Source organism: Mandrillus leucophaeus, unplaced genomic scaffold, assembly GCF_000951045.1.
Source record: "Mandrillus leucophaeus isolate KB7577 unplaced genomic scaffold, Mleu.le_1.0 Scaffold656, whole genome shotgun sequence".
In the NCBI taxonomy this organism is placed as follows: domain Eukaryota; kingdom Metazoa; phylum Chordata; class Mammalia; order Primates; family Cercopithecidae; genus Mandrillus; species Mandrillus leucophaeus.
The window spans coordinates 456479-466689 of NW_012107097.1; the positions used below are offsets into that span (position 1 = coordinate 456479).

The window sequence follows — 10211 nt, forward strand, 5'->3', positions numbered from 1 at the left end:
TCACATGTATACCCCAGTGGCATATAAGCATAAACCATACTTTATTCCTTCTAGAGTAGTGTTTTCAGGGGAAAAAAAAATCAATTTTAGCATGTACCCTAAACAATATGCAGTTCTTGCTAAAGAGTTTCAAAGCTAACTTCCCAATATACATCAACTAGTTCACACTTTAATTTTTTTTATGTGATCATGGTTTGAGTTTTCATTTTTGTGGGACTTGCTATGTATAGCAAAAGTGGAAAATGTTTTTCTGTCACAGGAAAACAAAAGTCAATTACCTGCGGCAGTGTCCTCATTACCTTAATCACTGCTAAGCCACTGAGAAATCCTTCAAGGCCAATAGAGTACAGCAAAATAAAAGTCAGATACTTGGTAAAAGCTGAGAAAAGTAACAGCAACCTCATTAATGGAAATGTTAAGGCTGAAGTCTTCATATGAGACAGAACACTTGTACTCTGAAACCTGTCAGCTTGGCAGGAAATATAATGCTTCTCTCTCTGGTGGATGAAAAAAGGAAAAGGGCGAGTGTTCTAGAAAAAATCCGGAAGAAACATAGTAAAGGGACAAGAGAAAAGGAACTGGTTATCCAAATGAAATTAAGTTTGCACACAGCAGAGGACCTGTGGACTTGAAAACATCAAAGAATCCCAGCAGCTCTCGTTTTCATAGCATCTTGGTGCTAAAAAGATAGCAAGCGCTAGGCTTCCCCTCACTTGAGAATCAGAGTGAGGTCTCCCAGCCCGCCTTCCTCATTCTGAGCTATGTTTCTCCTGTATGTCCAGTGCATAGTCCTCAACTCAAACAAGTGACATGCCAGAAGGAGCTCAGAGTAATACACTTGGGTATATTAGCAGACAAAATAAATCAAATGGAGAGAGAAATTCTAATGTTTTAAAAAGTATTCTTGCCTGGAAATAAAAGATATACAATTACCAGCTTGAGAGAGTGGTACGTTTCTTGCTGTAAAAGGATCAGAAAGCTTCCTCCACTGCTTTTTAAAAAATAAAACTGACTGGAATAAAGAATGGTTTACTTCTCTAGCATAAACATAGCAAAGGGGTGACTGGAATAAAGAATGGTTTATTTCTCCAGCATAAACATAGCAAAGGGTTAACTTCATTTCTTAAGGGAAAAGAGTCATCCTCTGACTTGAGAAGAAACCAAACCTTTCTAATTGTGGCTTTTGGACTAATTCCAACACATCTGGGTTTTTACCAACGATCAGATTTGGGAGGCAGGGAAAGACGCCCGGTGTAAAGTACTACTAAAGAGTTCTCAACAACAAGCTTGTCAGGAGTGAACACATTAAATAAAATCCTAAAGACTTGGCTTGGGTAGTTGATGAATTCAGTTTCATATGTAGACTGCAGACTTTCCCATCAGTGGATAAAGCAAACTCACTGTTTCCTCCATCTCAGCACACAGAGAGACAGGAATCATGTCTAGCTGTGCCAAGATCTGATTCCTCTGTGGATCCCAGACTTGAAATATTTCCACTATCTATGGTGAACTTGATTGGCTCTTACTTTTATCCCTTAGCATGGCTGAGACCTTCTACCTTCTGTAGAAGGTAGATACAGATAAGATCTGTATCGCACTCATTTCCTGAACATGTGCCTTAACGGAGTCACTGAGGAAATGCCAGACTGATGCCACTTATTCTTGCCATTTCACCAGCAAACAATGACCCCCTATCTGAACAATGTAAGGAGAAAGACCTCACCAGAGGTAAGGTTTCTGAAAGACCTTAAGGATTGAGAAGAATAACCCCAAGGCATGGTGGCTCATGCCTGTAATCCCAGCACTTTTGGAGGCCGAGGTGTGTGGATCATGAGGTCAGGAGTTCGAAACTGGCCTGGCCAAGATGGTGAAATCCCATCTCTACTAAAAATACAAAAATTAGGCGGGTGGGGTGGCGGGCGCCTGTAATCCCAGCTACTCAAGAGGCTGAGGCAGAAAAAGTGCTTGAACCCGGGAGGCAGAGGTTGCAGGTAGCCGAGATCGCGCCATTGCACCCCAGCGTGGGCGGCAGAGCGAGACACTGTCTCAAAAAATTAAACAAACAAACAAAAGAGCTCAGATGTTGCTTGTTATTTTCTATTATAAAGCCAAAGTAACGCATATGTATAGGGAACAAAAGTGTTTCAAGAAGAAATAATGAACAAATTAAAACCTAATTTGAATTATAAGTTGGTGACTGGAGGTGATGATTTTACCGTGCAAAGAATGACAACTTCTTTCTTTGTCACTACTTTTCCTCCTGTGCAGCTTCTGAGAAGGTATATCCTGAAAATAATGACACATGTTGCTAAGGAAGGAGACTTTAAAAATATCAGATATTTCCCATAAATCAAGTAGTATGATCATACAAACAATTCCATCACAAATGGCATAGGTTATTCATTAAAAATGAAACTGAATAACTCTTTAAGGGCAAGATAACTCTTTAAGGATTCTAGTGAGTCCTTAACAATTGAATTTCTACTACGAAAATAGCATGGGTTACCCATGGGAAATAACCCTCAGTAGCTTAGTTTTATGTCAACAGAGTAAACACAATATACTGTGTACAAATGCAGATTCTTCCAAGTCTGGGGCATTCCAGAAGATGCCATCATTATAAAGGATATTCTCTATGAGTTAAAATTTGAGGCTGGGCACGGGTGGCTCATGCCTGTAATCCCAGCACTTTGGGAGGCCAAGGCAGGTGGATCAAGAGGTCAGGAGTTCAAGACCAGGCTGGCCAAGATGGTGAAACTCCATCTCTACACAAAAAATTAGCCGGGTGTGGTGGTGGGCACCTGTCATCCCAGCTACTCAGGAGGCTGAGGCAGAGAATTGCTTGAATCCAGGAGGCGGAGGTTGCAGAGAGCCAAGATCATGCCACTGCACTCCAGCCTGGGCAACAGAATGAGACTGTCTCAAAACAAAAACAAACAAACAAACAAATAAACTGACAAGTCTTAATAAAGGGGAGATTTTTCTGTTATAAAAATTAAAATGGGCCAGGCCTAGCAGCTCACGCCTGTAATTCCAGCACTTTGGGAGGCTGAGGCAGGAGGATCACTTCAGCTCAGGAGTTTGAGACCAGCCTGGCCAACATGGCAAAACCCCATCTCCACACAAAATATAAAAATTAGCCAGGTGTGGTGGCACACACCTGTAATCCCAGCTACTTAGGAGGGAGGCTGAGGCAGGAGAACTGCTTGAACCCAGGAGGCAGAGGGTGCAGTGAGCTGAGATCGTGCCACTGCACTCCAGCCTAGGTGACAAAGCGAGATCCTGTCTCAAAATAAATAAATAAGCAAATAAAAATAAAAATGTTTAGTAAATATATTCCACTTAATTTTCACCCCTTTTCACTTCCTTGAGGATTTCCAACTTAAATAGAGCTAAAAATTAAAAAAGAGTTTTTTGGCTGGGCGCAGTGGCTCACGCCTATAATCCCAGCACTTTGGGAGGCTCAGGCAGGTAGAATGCTTGAGCTGAGAAGTTCAAGACCAGCCTCAGCAACATGGTGAAACCCCATGTGTACCAAAAATACAAAAATTAGCCGTGTGTGGTAGCGCATGCCTACAGTGTCAGCTACGCGGGAGGCTGATTTGGGAGGATCACTGGAGCCTGGGAAGTCAAGGCTGCAGTGAACCGTGATCATGCCGCTGCACTCCAGCCTGGTGACAAAGTGAGAACTCATCTCAAAAATAAATAAATAACAGATTTTGAAAATTAAAAAATTTTACCATTAAAAACCCTCAAGCGTAACTGACTGCAGTGATTAAGTGAATTCACTGGGCTACACCAGGTGAAATATCTTGGAGGTCCCCAGGTTGCGAGCATGGAATCCAAAACCCATCCATAGCAAAACCAAGAACAGGAGAATAAGAAAGATAAGAAGTAGATCTGTGTGACGGTTATTCGTAGAGTTAAAAGGAAAATAAATATGTTACAACATGAAGAGGTACAAAAAAAATCAAGTTCACTTTATTCATCATTACACAATTACTTTCGAGTTTACATTCAAGTGTACAATATTTTAGACAGACAGGAAGGATTAAAAATAATTGAATACACACCTATCATAGGTTTAGTTATATATAAAACCCAGTTATCAGAGTACGAACTAAAGAGAGATTTAACAATAAGCTTGTGGCTGGACACGGTGGCTCACGCCACCCAGCACTTTGGGAGGCCAAGGCAGGTGGATCATCTGAGGTCAGGAGTTCAAGACCAGCCTGGCCAACATGGCGAAACCCCATCTCTACCAACAATACAAAAATTAGCTATGCATGGTGATGGGCGCCTGTAGTCCCAGCTCTTCAGGAGGCTGAGGCAGGAGAATCGCTTGAACCCGGGGGGCAGAGGCTGCAGTGAGATGAGATCACGCCACTGCCCTCCAGCATGGTTGACAGAGCAAGACTCAGTTTCAAAGAAAAAAAAACAAGAGGCTTGTTTTGTTTCACAGCATTCAATTTCTCTCTTTTAATTTATCATTCAACAGTTAATAAATTTAAGTCTACTAAATGCTAGGTGTTTTGTTGTTGTTGTTGTTTTGTTTTGTTTTTTTTTGACAGGGTCTCACGGTTGCCCAGGCACGATCATAGCTCACTGCAGCCTCGACCACCAGGCTTGGTGATCCTCTCACCTCAGTCTCTCAGGTAGCTGGGACTACAGGCACACACCACTGTGTCTGGCTAATTTTTTGTAGATACAGGGTTTCATCATGTTGCCCAGATTGGTCTTGAACTCCCAGGCTCAAGTGATCCGCCTGCCTCAGCCCTCCCAAAGTGCTACAGTTACAGGTGTGAGCCACTGCACCTGGCCAATGCTAGGTTCTTGACCTTCCTATTTAAAATGGCAACAGAACTGGAGGTCAAAAGAGGTAGTTGCATTTCCTTTTAAAGAAAAAGAGAGCAGACTAGTACATTTGGGGGTGATCTATATGCACTCCTGCCTGGGGGAAGGAGAGAAAAGGCCTGTTAAATTTCTCAAGGGCCTTTCTAATTCACAAAGATATGAACTTGTACCATGTTCCTTTTTGGCTATGAGAAGAATGTGGACTATTTTTTGCCTCAGAAAGTCAAAGATCCATGCTTCTGAACATTTTCTTTAGTAATCTTCTTCTTCTTCTTTTTTTTTTTTTTTGAGACAGAGTCTTACTCTGTCACCCAGGCTGGAGTGCAGTGGTGCAATCTCACCTCACTGCAACCTCTGTCTCCTGGGTTCAAGCAATTCTCCTGCCTCAGCCTCCCAAATAGCTAGGATTATAGATGCCCACACCACGCCCGGCTAATTTTTGTATTTTTAGTAGAGACAGGGTTTCACCATGTTGGCCAGGCTGGTCTCGAACTCCTGACCTCAAATGATCTGCCCGCCTTGGCCTCTCAAAGTGCTGGGATTACATGTCTTTAGTAATCTGACTTCACTCCAGCCTCACGGAAAACGAAGCTGGAAACAATGAACAGCAACTCACAGAAGAGGATTCAAACTGACCAACCATGACAAATTGGGAAAGGAATCAATCTGAAGCTTAAGAAACTACAAAAGGATACTCTACTTATCAAAAATAAAATTCAGAAACAACATGGGAAAGGATTAGCTGCGGGCAAGTATTACTGGAACAACCCTAGCGATCTCACGGGAGAAACTGGGTGTGGCTCTTTATAAAAAGTATTGTGCGTCTGAAACAAAGACAGTGCTGATGATCTACACCCACAGAATACACGTGATGTACACACCACTTGGGCAATATTCTACCATAGTGGGCATTGATTATGGCCTTATGAAAGTAGTGTGCCAAATTTAAGATTGGAAACTTAGGGAACAAATGGAAAATTTCACTGCGTCAAAGAACAGAAAATGTGGACTGCTAAATAAAAAATTGAAAAGGATTTGGTGCTACTGAGCTCAAAAGAAAGAAGGGACCTAAGAAAAGCTGCTCTTAAAGGGCAGTTCTCCCTAAGCCCGCAATCGCTGCCTCTCTTAAGATGCCAAGTGCACTTGGCATCTTTGCCATCCTCTGCTGCAACGAAGAGCCTTTTGGCTTCTAATCTGGAGATCTAGAAATTGGAATGGCAAAAGTCTTCAGTTTCTTATGCACATAAAAGAGATCTTGTTTGCTCAGCTGCCCTGTGAACTGAATTTAAGGAACGTTTGCATTATTTTGGAATTACCTAATTTGAGTTAAGACATGAGTCTGGGTGTTTATAGGTTACCATCTGAAGAACATTCATGGGATGGGAGTTCTCTGCCTAATTATTCATTTGTTTTGGTTTATGAGCTTTTTGAAATTGACTGAGGAGAAACACATTCCTAGAAAGCCAAGATATTCTCACATTCCCTCCCTCCAGCCCCACTGGCCTCTTCACTGTTCCTCAAACAGGCCTGGTACACCCGACCTTGGGGTTTTCCTTTGTATAGATCGTTCCTTCTGCCTGGAATGCTCTTTCTCCATGTATCTGCACAGGTTTCCATGCCTTTACTCAGATTGTACCTTCTCAATGACGTTACTCTAACCATCCTATTTAAAATTATACCCCCCACCATGTTAGCTGTTCTACTTTTTATTTCATAGTACACAGCACCCTCTAACATACCAATTATTTATTAGCAGTATGACTCTACAAATGTTTTTTTTTTTGAGACAGGGTCTCGCTCTGTCACCCAGGCTGGAACGTGGTGGTGTGATCATGGCTCAATGTAGCCTTGACCTCCACGGGACTCAAGCAATCCTCCCATCTTAGTCTCCCGGTGCTACAGGTGCATGCCACCATACCCGGCTAATTTCTTTGTATTTTGTAGAGACGGGGTTTTGTCATGTTGCTCAGGCTGGTCTCAAACACCTGGGCTCAAGCAATCTGCCGGCCTCAGTCTCCCAAAGTGCTGGGATTAGAGGCGAGAGTCACTGGACCTGGCCCAAATTATATTTATTGTTATCTGCCTCCTCCACTGGAATGTAAGTCCCCCAAAGACAGGGACCCTTTGCCCGTTTAGTTTATGGATGTAGTCCAAGAGTGCAGAACAGTGTCTGGCACACGGTGGGCACTCAGATATTTATTTCACAAACTAACTCAAACAAAAGAACACCCTGGAACTGCTTTTAATAAGGACCATAAAAAGCCATTTAGCTTTTAAATGGAACAAATGGGAAAACTGTATACACAAATAAATCAATATTCAGACTATCATGTTTTAGATACGCCAGTGGTACTAGCAGTGAATGTAATCTGATCCTAGACGGCAGAAGAAAACTTCAACTTAAGGTTCCAAGACCATTAGTTGGCACCCGAACATTTTATATATAAATAACTTTATAACTCAAGTCTCTGATGTCTACATTGTAAGCTGATTTTTAAGGGTTGATTCTTAGGGGAAGAACTATTTCTGGCAAATGATTCAAGGGCATCAGTACTTCGAGCTAAGAAAGCAGTTTCTCGGCCGGGCGCGGTGGCTCAAGCCTGTAATCCCAGCACTTTGGGAGGCCGAGACGGGCGGATCACGAGGTCAGGAGATCGAGACCATCCTGGCTAACATGGTGAAACCCCGTCTCTACTAAAAAATACAAAAATCTAGCCGGGCGAGGTGGCGAGCGCCTGTAGTCCCAGCTACTCGGGAGGCTGAGGCAGGAGAATGGTGTAAACCTGGGAGGCGGAGGTTGCAGTGAGCTGAGATCCGGCCACTGCAGTCCAGCCTGGGTAACAGCGCCAAAAAAGAAAGCAGTTTCTCTTATTTTACATATTAAATCCATCTAAAATACAACTAGAGAAAAAAGAAAAGCTTATGTAGCAGCAAAAGATATTTTTCTTTTTTTTTTTTTTTGAGATGGAGTCTTGCTCTGTCGCCCAGGCTGCAGTGGAGTGGCGCGATCTCAGCTCACTGCAAGCTCCGCCTCCCAGATTGACGCCGCCATTCTCCTGCCTCAGCCTCCCAAGCAGCTGGGACTACAGGCGTCCGCCACCACGCCCGGCTAATTTTTTGTATTTTTAGTAGAGATGGGGTTTCACTGTGTGAGCCAGGATGGTCTCGATCTCCTGACCTCGTGATCCGCCCGCCTCGGCCTCCCAAAGTGCTGAGATTACAGGTGTGAGCCACTGTGCCCGGCCCCAGCAAAAGAGATTTCAAAACACAAATTGGGTTAAGTCCTGTTTTAAAATCATTCCATGGCTTCTCACTGTGTTTAATAACATTATACTCCTCATCGTGGCATGATCCAGTGTCCGCTATCCACACAACATCCATCCAGCCCCCTCCCTCACTCGCCGGGCTCTTGAGGTGCACAGGCCTCTGTCAACTGCTTGAACATCCCCCCGTCCCCTGCCCCACCTCAAGTTCCTGGCTACAGACTTTCCTCAGGGCGATGTTCTGCAAGGACCTCCCCACACCCTCCTCCTTGGCATCTCAATTTAAATGTTACCATCTGTAGCCTGGTTTTCCACTCCCTTTACCCCAAGTTCTTCATTTATACTTCAGTTCCTAGTTTGTGTCTCTCAGTACTTGCAGTTATTGGCCTCTCCCACAAGAATAAAAGCCCTTCTAGGGCGAGTACAGTGTCTAATTTATTTATCAACTTATCCCCATCCCATAGCATAGTTCTTGTTATAAAGTGTGTATATGGTACAGAAAATGTTCAAATATTTGCTGATCGATTGAGTGTGTATCCACCATTAATTAAAGTCCAAGGGATCAATTGATATTTCTAATTTTTTGAGCTGCAAAAATTAGGATGAATGGGAAGGCTGTAGTATTTTCTCTCCTCCAAACAAATACCTTCCGTGCTGACATCCACCACTCACCTGTTTAAAGCTGTTCATCCCTACACATAAAGATTCTCACCTGCTCTGGAGGAGTCTTCTTCATCTTTTAGATTTTTCCTTCCTAACAACAAGAAATTAGGATCACATAGTACTTCTGCCGAAAGTCTATAGACTTGCTTCATAAAACAAAGCTGCATGCACTTTTCTCCCAGTCCACATCCATTTGTAGTTCTCCTATGGCCTGGTCACGATTACATTCTGTATATGCTTGTAGAATTTTAAAATGCTAGGAACTGAATTCGCCACAGGTTGCTACATTTTCACGTTCAAATATCTGTTAAACATCAAGCACTGTGCTAAGAATATTAGTATTGCCGCCTCCAGTTCTCCTCCATCAAACACTACATGGCACTGACACTAAGCCAGGCACTTTCTATACTTCACACATATTTGCTCTTCTGTGAAGTAGAAGCTATTGTCATCTCATATCATAAATGGTATAGATAGTGAAACAGAAGCACACAGATGGTAAGCAGCTTGTTAAAAGTCACACGACTATTACACATTAGACATGGAGTCAGTGTCCATGATGTTAAGACACAAAACAATACCATCTCGCAAAACTGAACAAGCCATGGGCCTCACCCTTAACAAATCTACACCTTTGGAGAAAGAAACTATAAACAAATCTTTACGACATGTTTGTGCCAAGTTTAACATGCCTGGATGAGGTACCAAGGAGATGAGCACTTGTGCTTGAGGAATATCAAGGAAAGTTTTATTGGAGATAAACACCCTTCTGGCAAAATTCAATGAAATTGTTCATATTCATCCTCCTCTGCCTCCTGAAACTGAAGTCTATCTCGCCTTTTCCTGGTTTCCCTCCCTCCCCTCTAGTGGGATGTCTTCCCTGTTTCCTAAATGTTGAGGATCCACAGGGCTCTCTGGTCTATTACCTTTACATACTCCCTTCCCTTCCCACCCCATTCACCCCTAGACCTTAAAATACCAACTAAACACTAAGGACTCCCAAAATGCTACCTTCAGTTCAGATCTTGGTGGTGCTTCAGGCCCAGGAGATAGCCACTCAAGTTTCAGTCAGGCAGCCCTTCAACACTGAGAGGTACTTTCAGATTGTACTTCAAACTTAGAAGCCAAAAAACAATTCAACAACCTGCTCCTTATCCTAAGTTAATCAGGTCTCTGAATAGTAGAAATAAGCTATGTGATAATACTTACAGGCCATTATTTCTTTCTGTTTTAAGCACCAACATATGTATTTACTGATTTTGAAAAAACTGTCATATACTTCAGAATAACATATTTGGATCATTTCCAAACGAGAGAATATGAATCAAAGGGAATCCAGGGAAGAAAGTAAATCTGTAACCTTAAACTAGCATGATATTCTTTTTAGGATATTTTTTTCCTAATAAAAATTAACCAAAAATAATAATAATA

At 42.5% G+C, this 10211-nt stretch overlaps 1 protein-coding gene across 3 annotated transcripts in view; it reads right to left on the bottom strand.

The window, feature by feature from the left end:
* Window positions 1-10211, bottom strand: part of FAM118B (family with sequence similarity 118, member B) — a 62406-nt gene that overhangs the window by 38595 nt on the left and 13600 nt on the right. For all 3 annotated transcript variants that reach the window (XM_012001254.1, XM_012001253.1, XM_012001252.1), the window contains exon 2: window positions 2217-2286. The gene's annotated coding sequence lies outside the window, so the exon portion shown is untranslated. The remainder of the gene's footprint in view (window positions 1-2216; window positions 2287-10211) is intronic.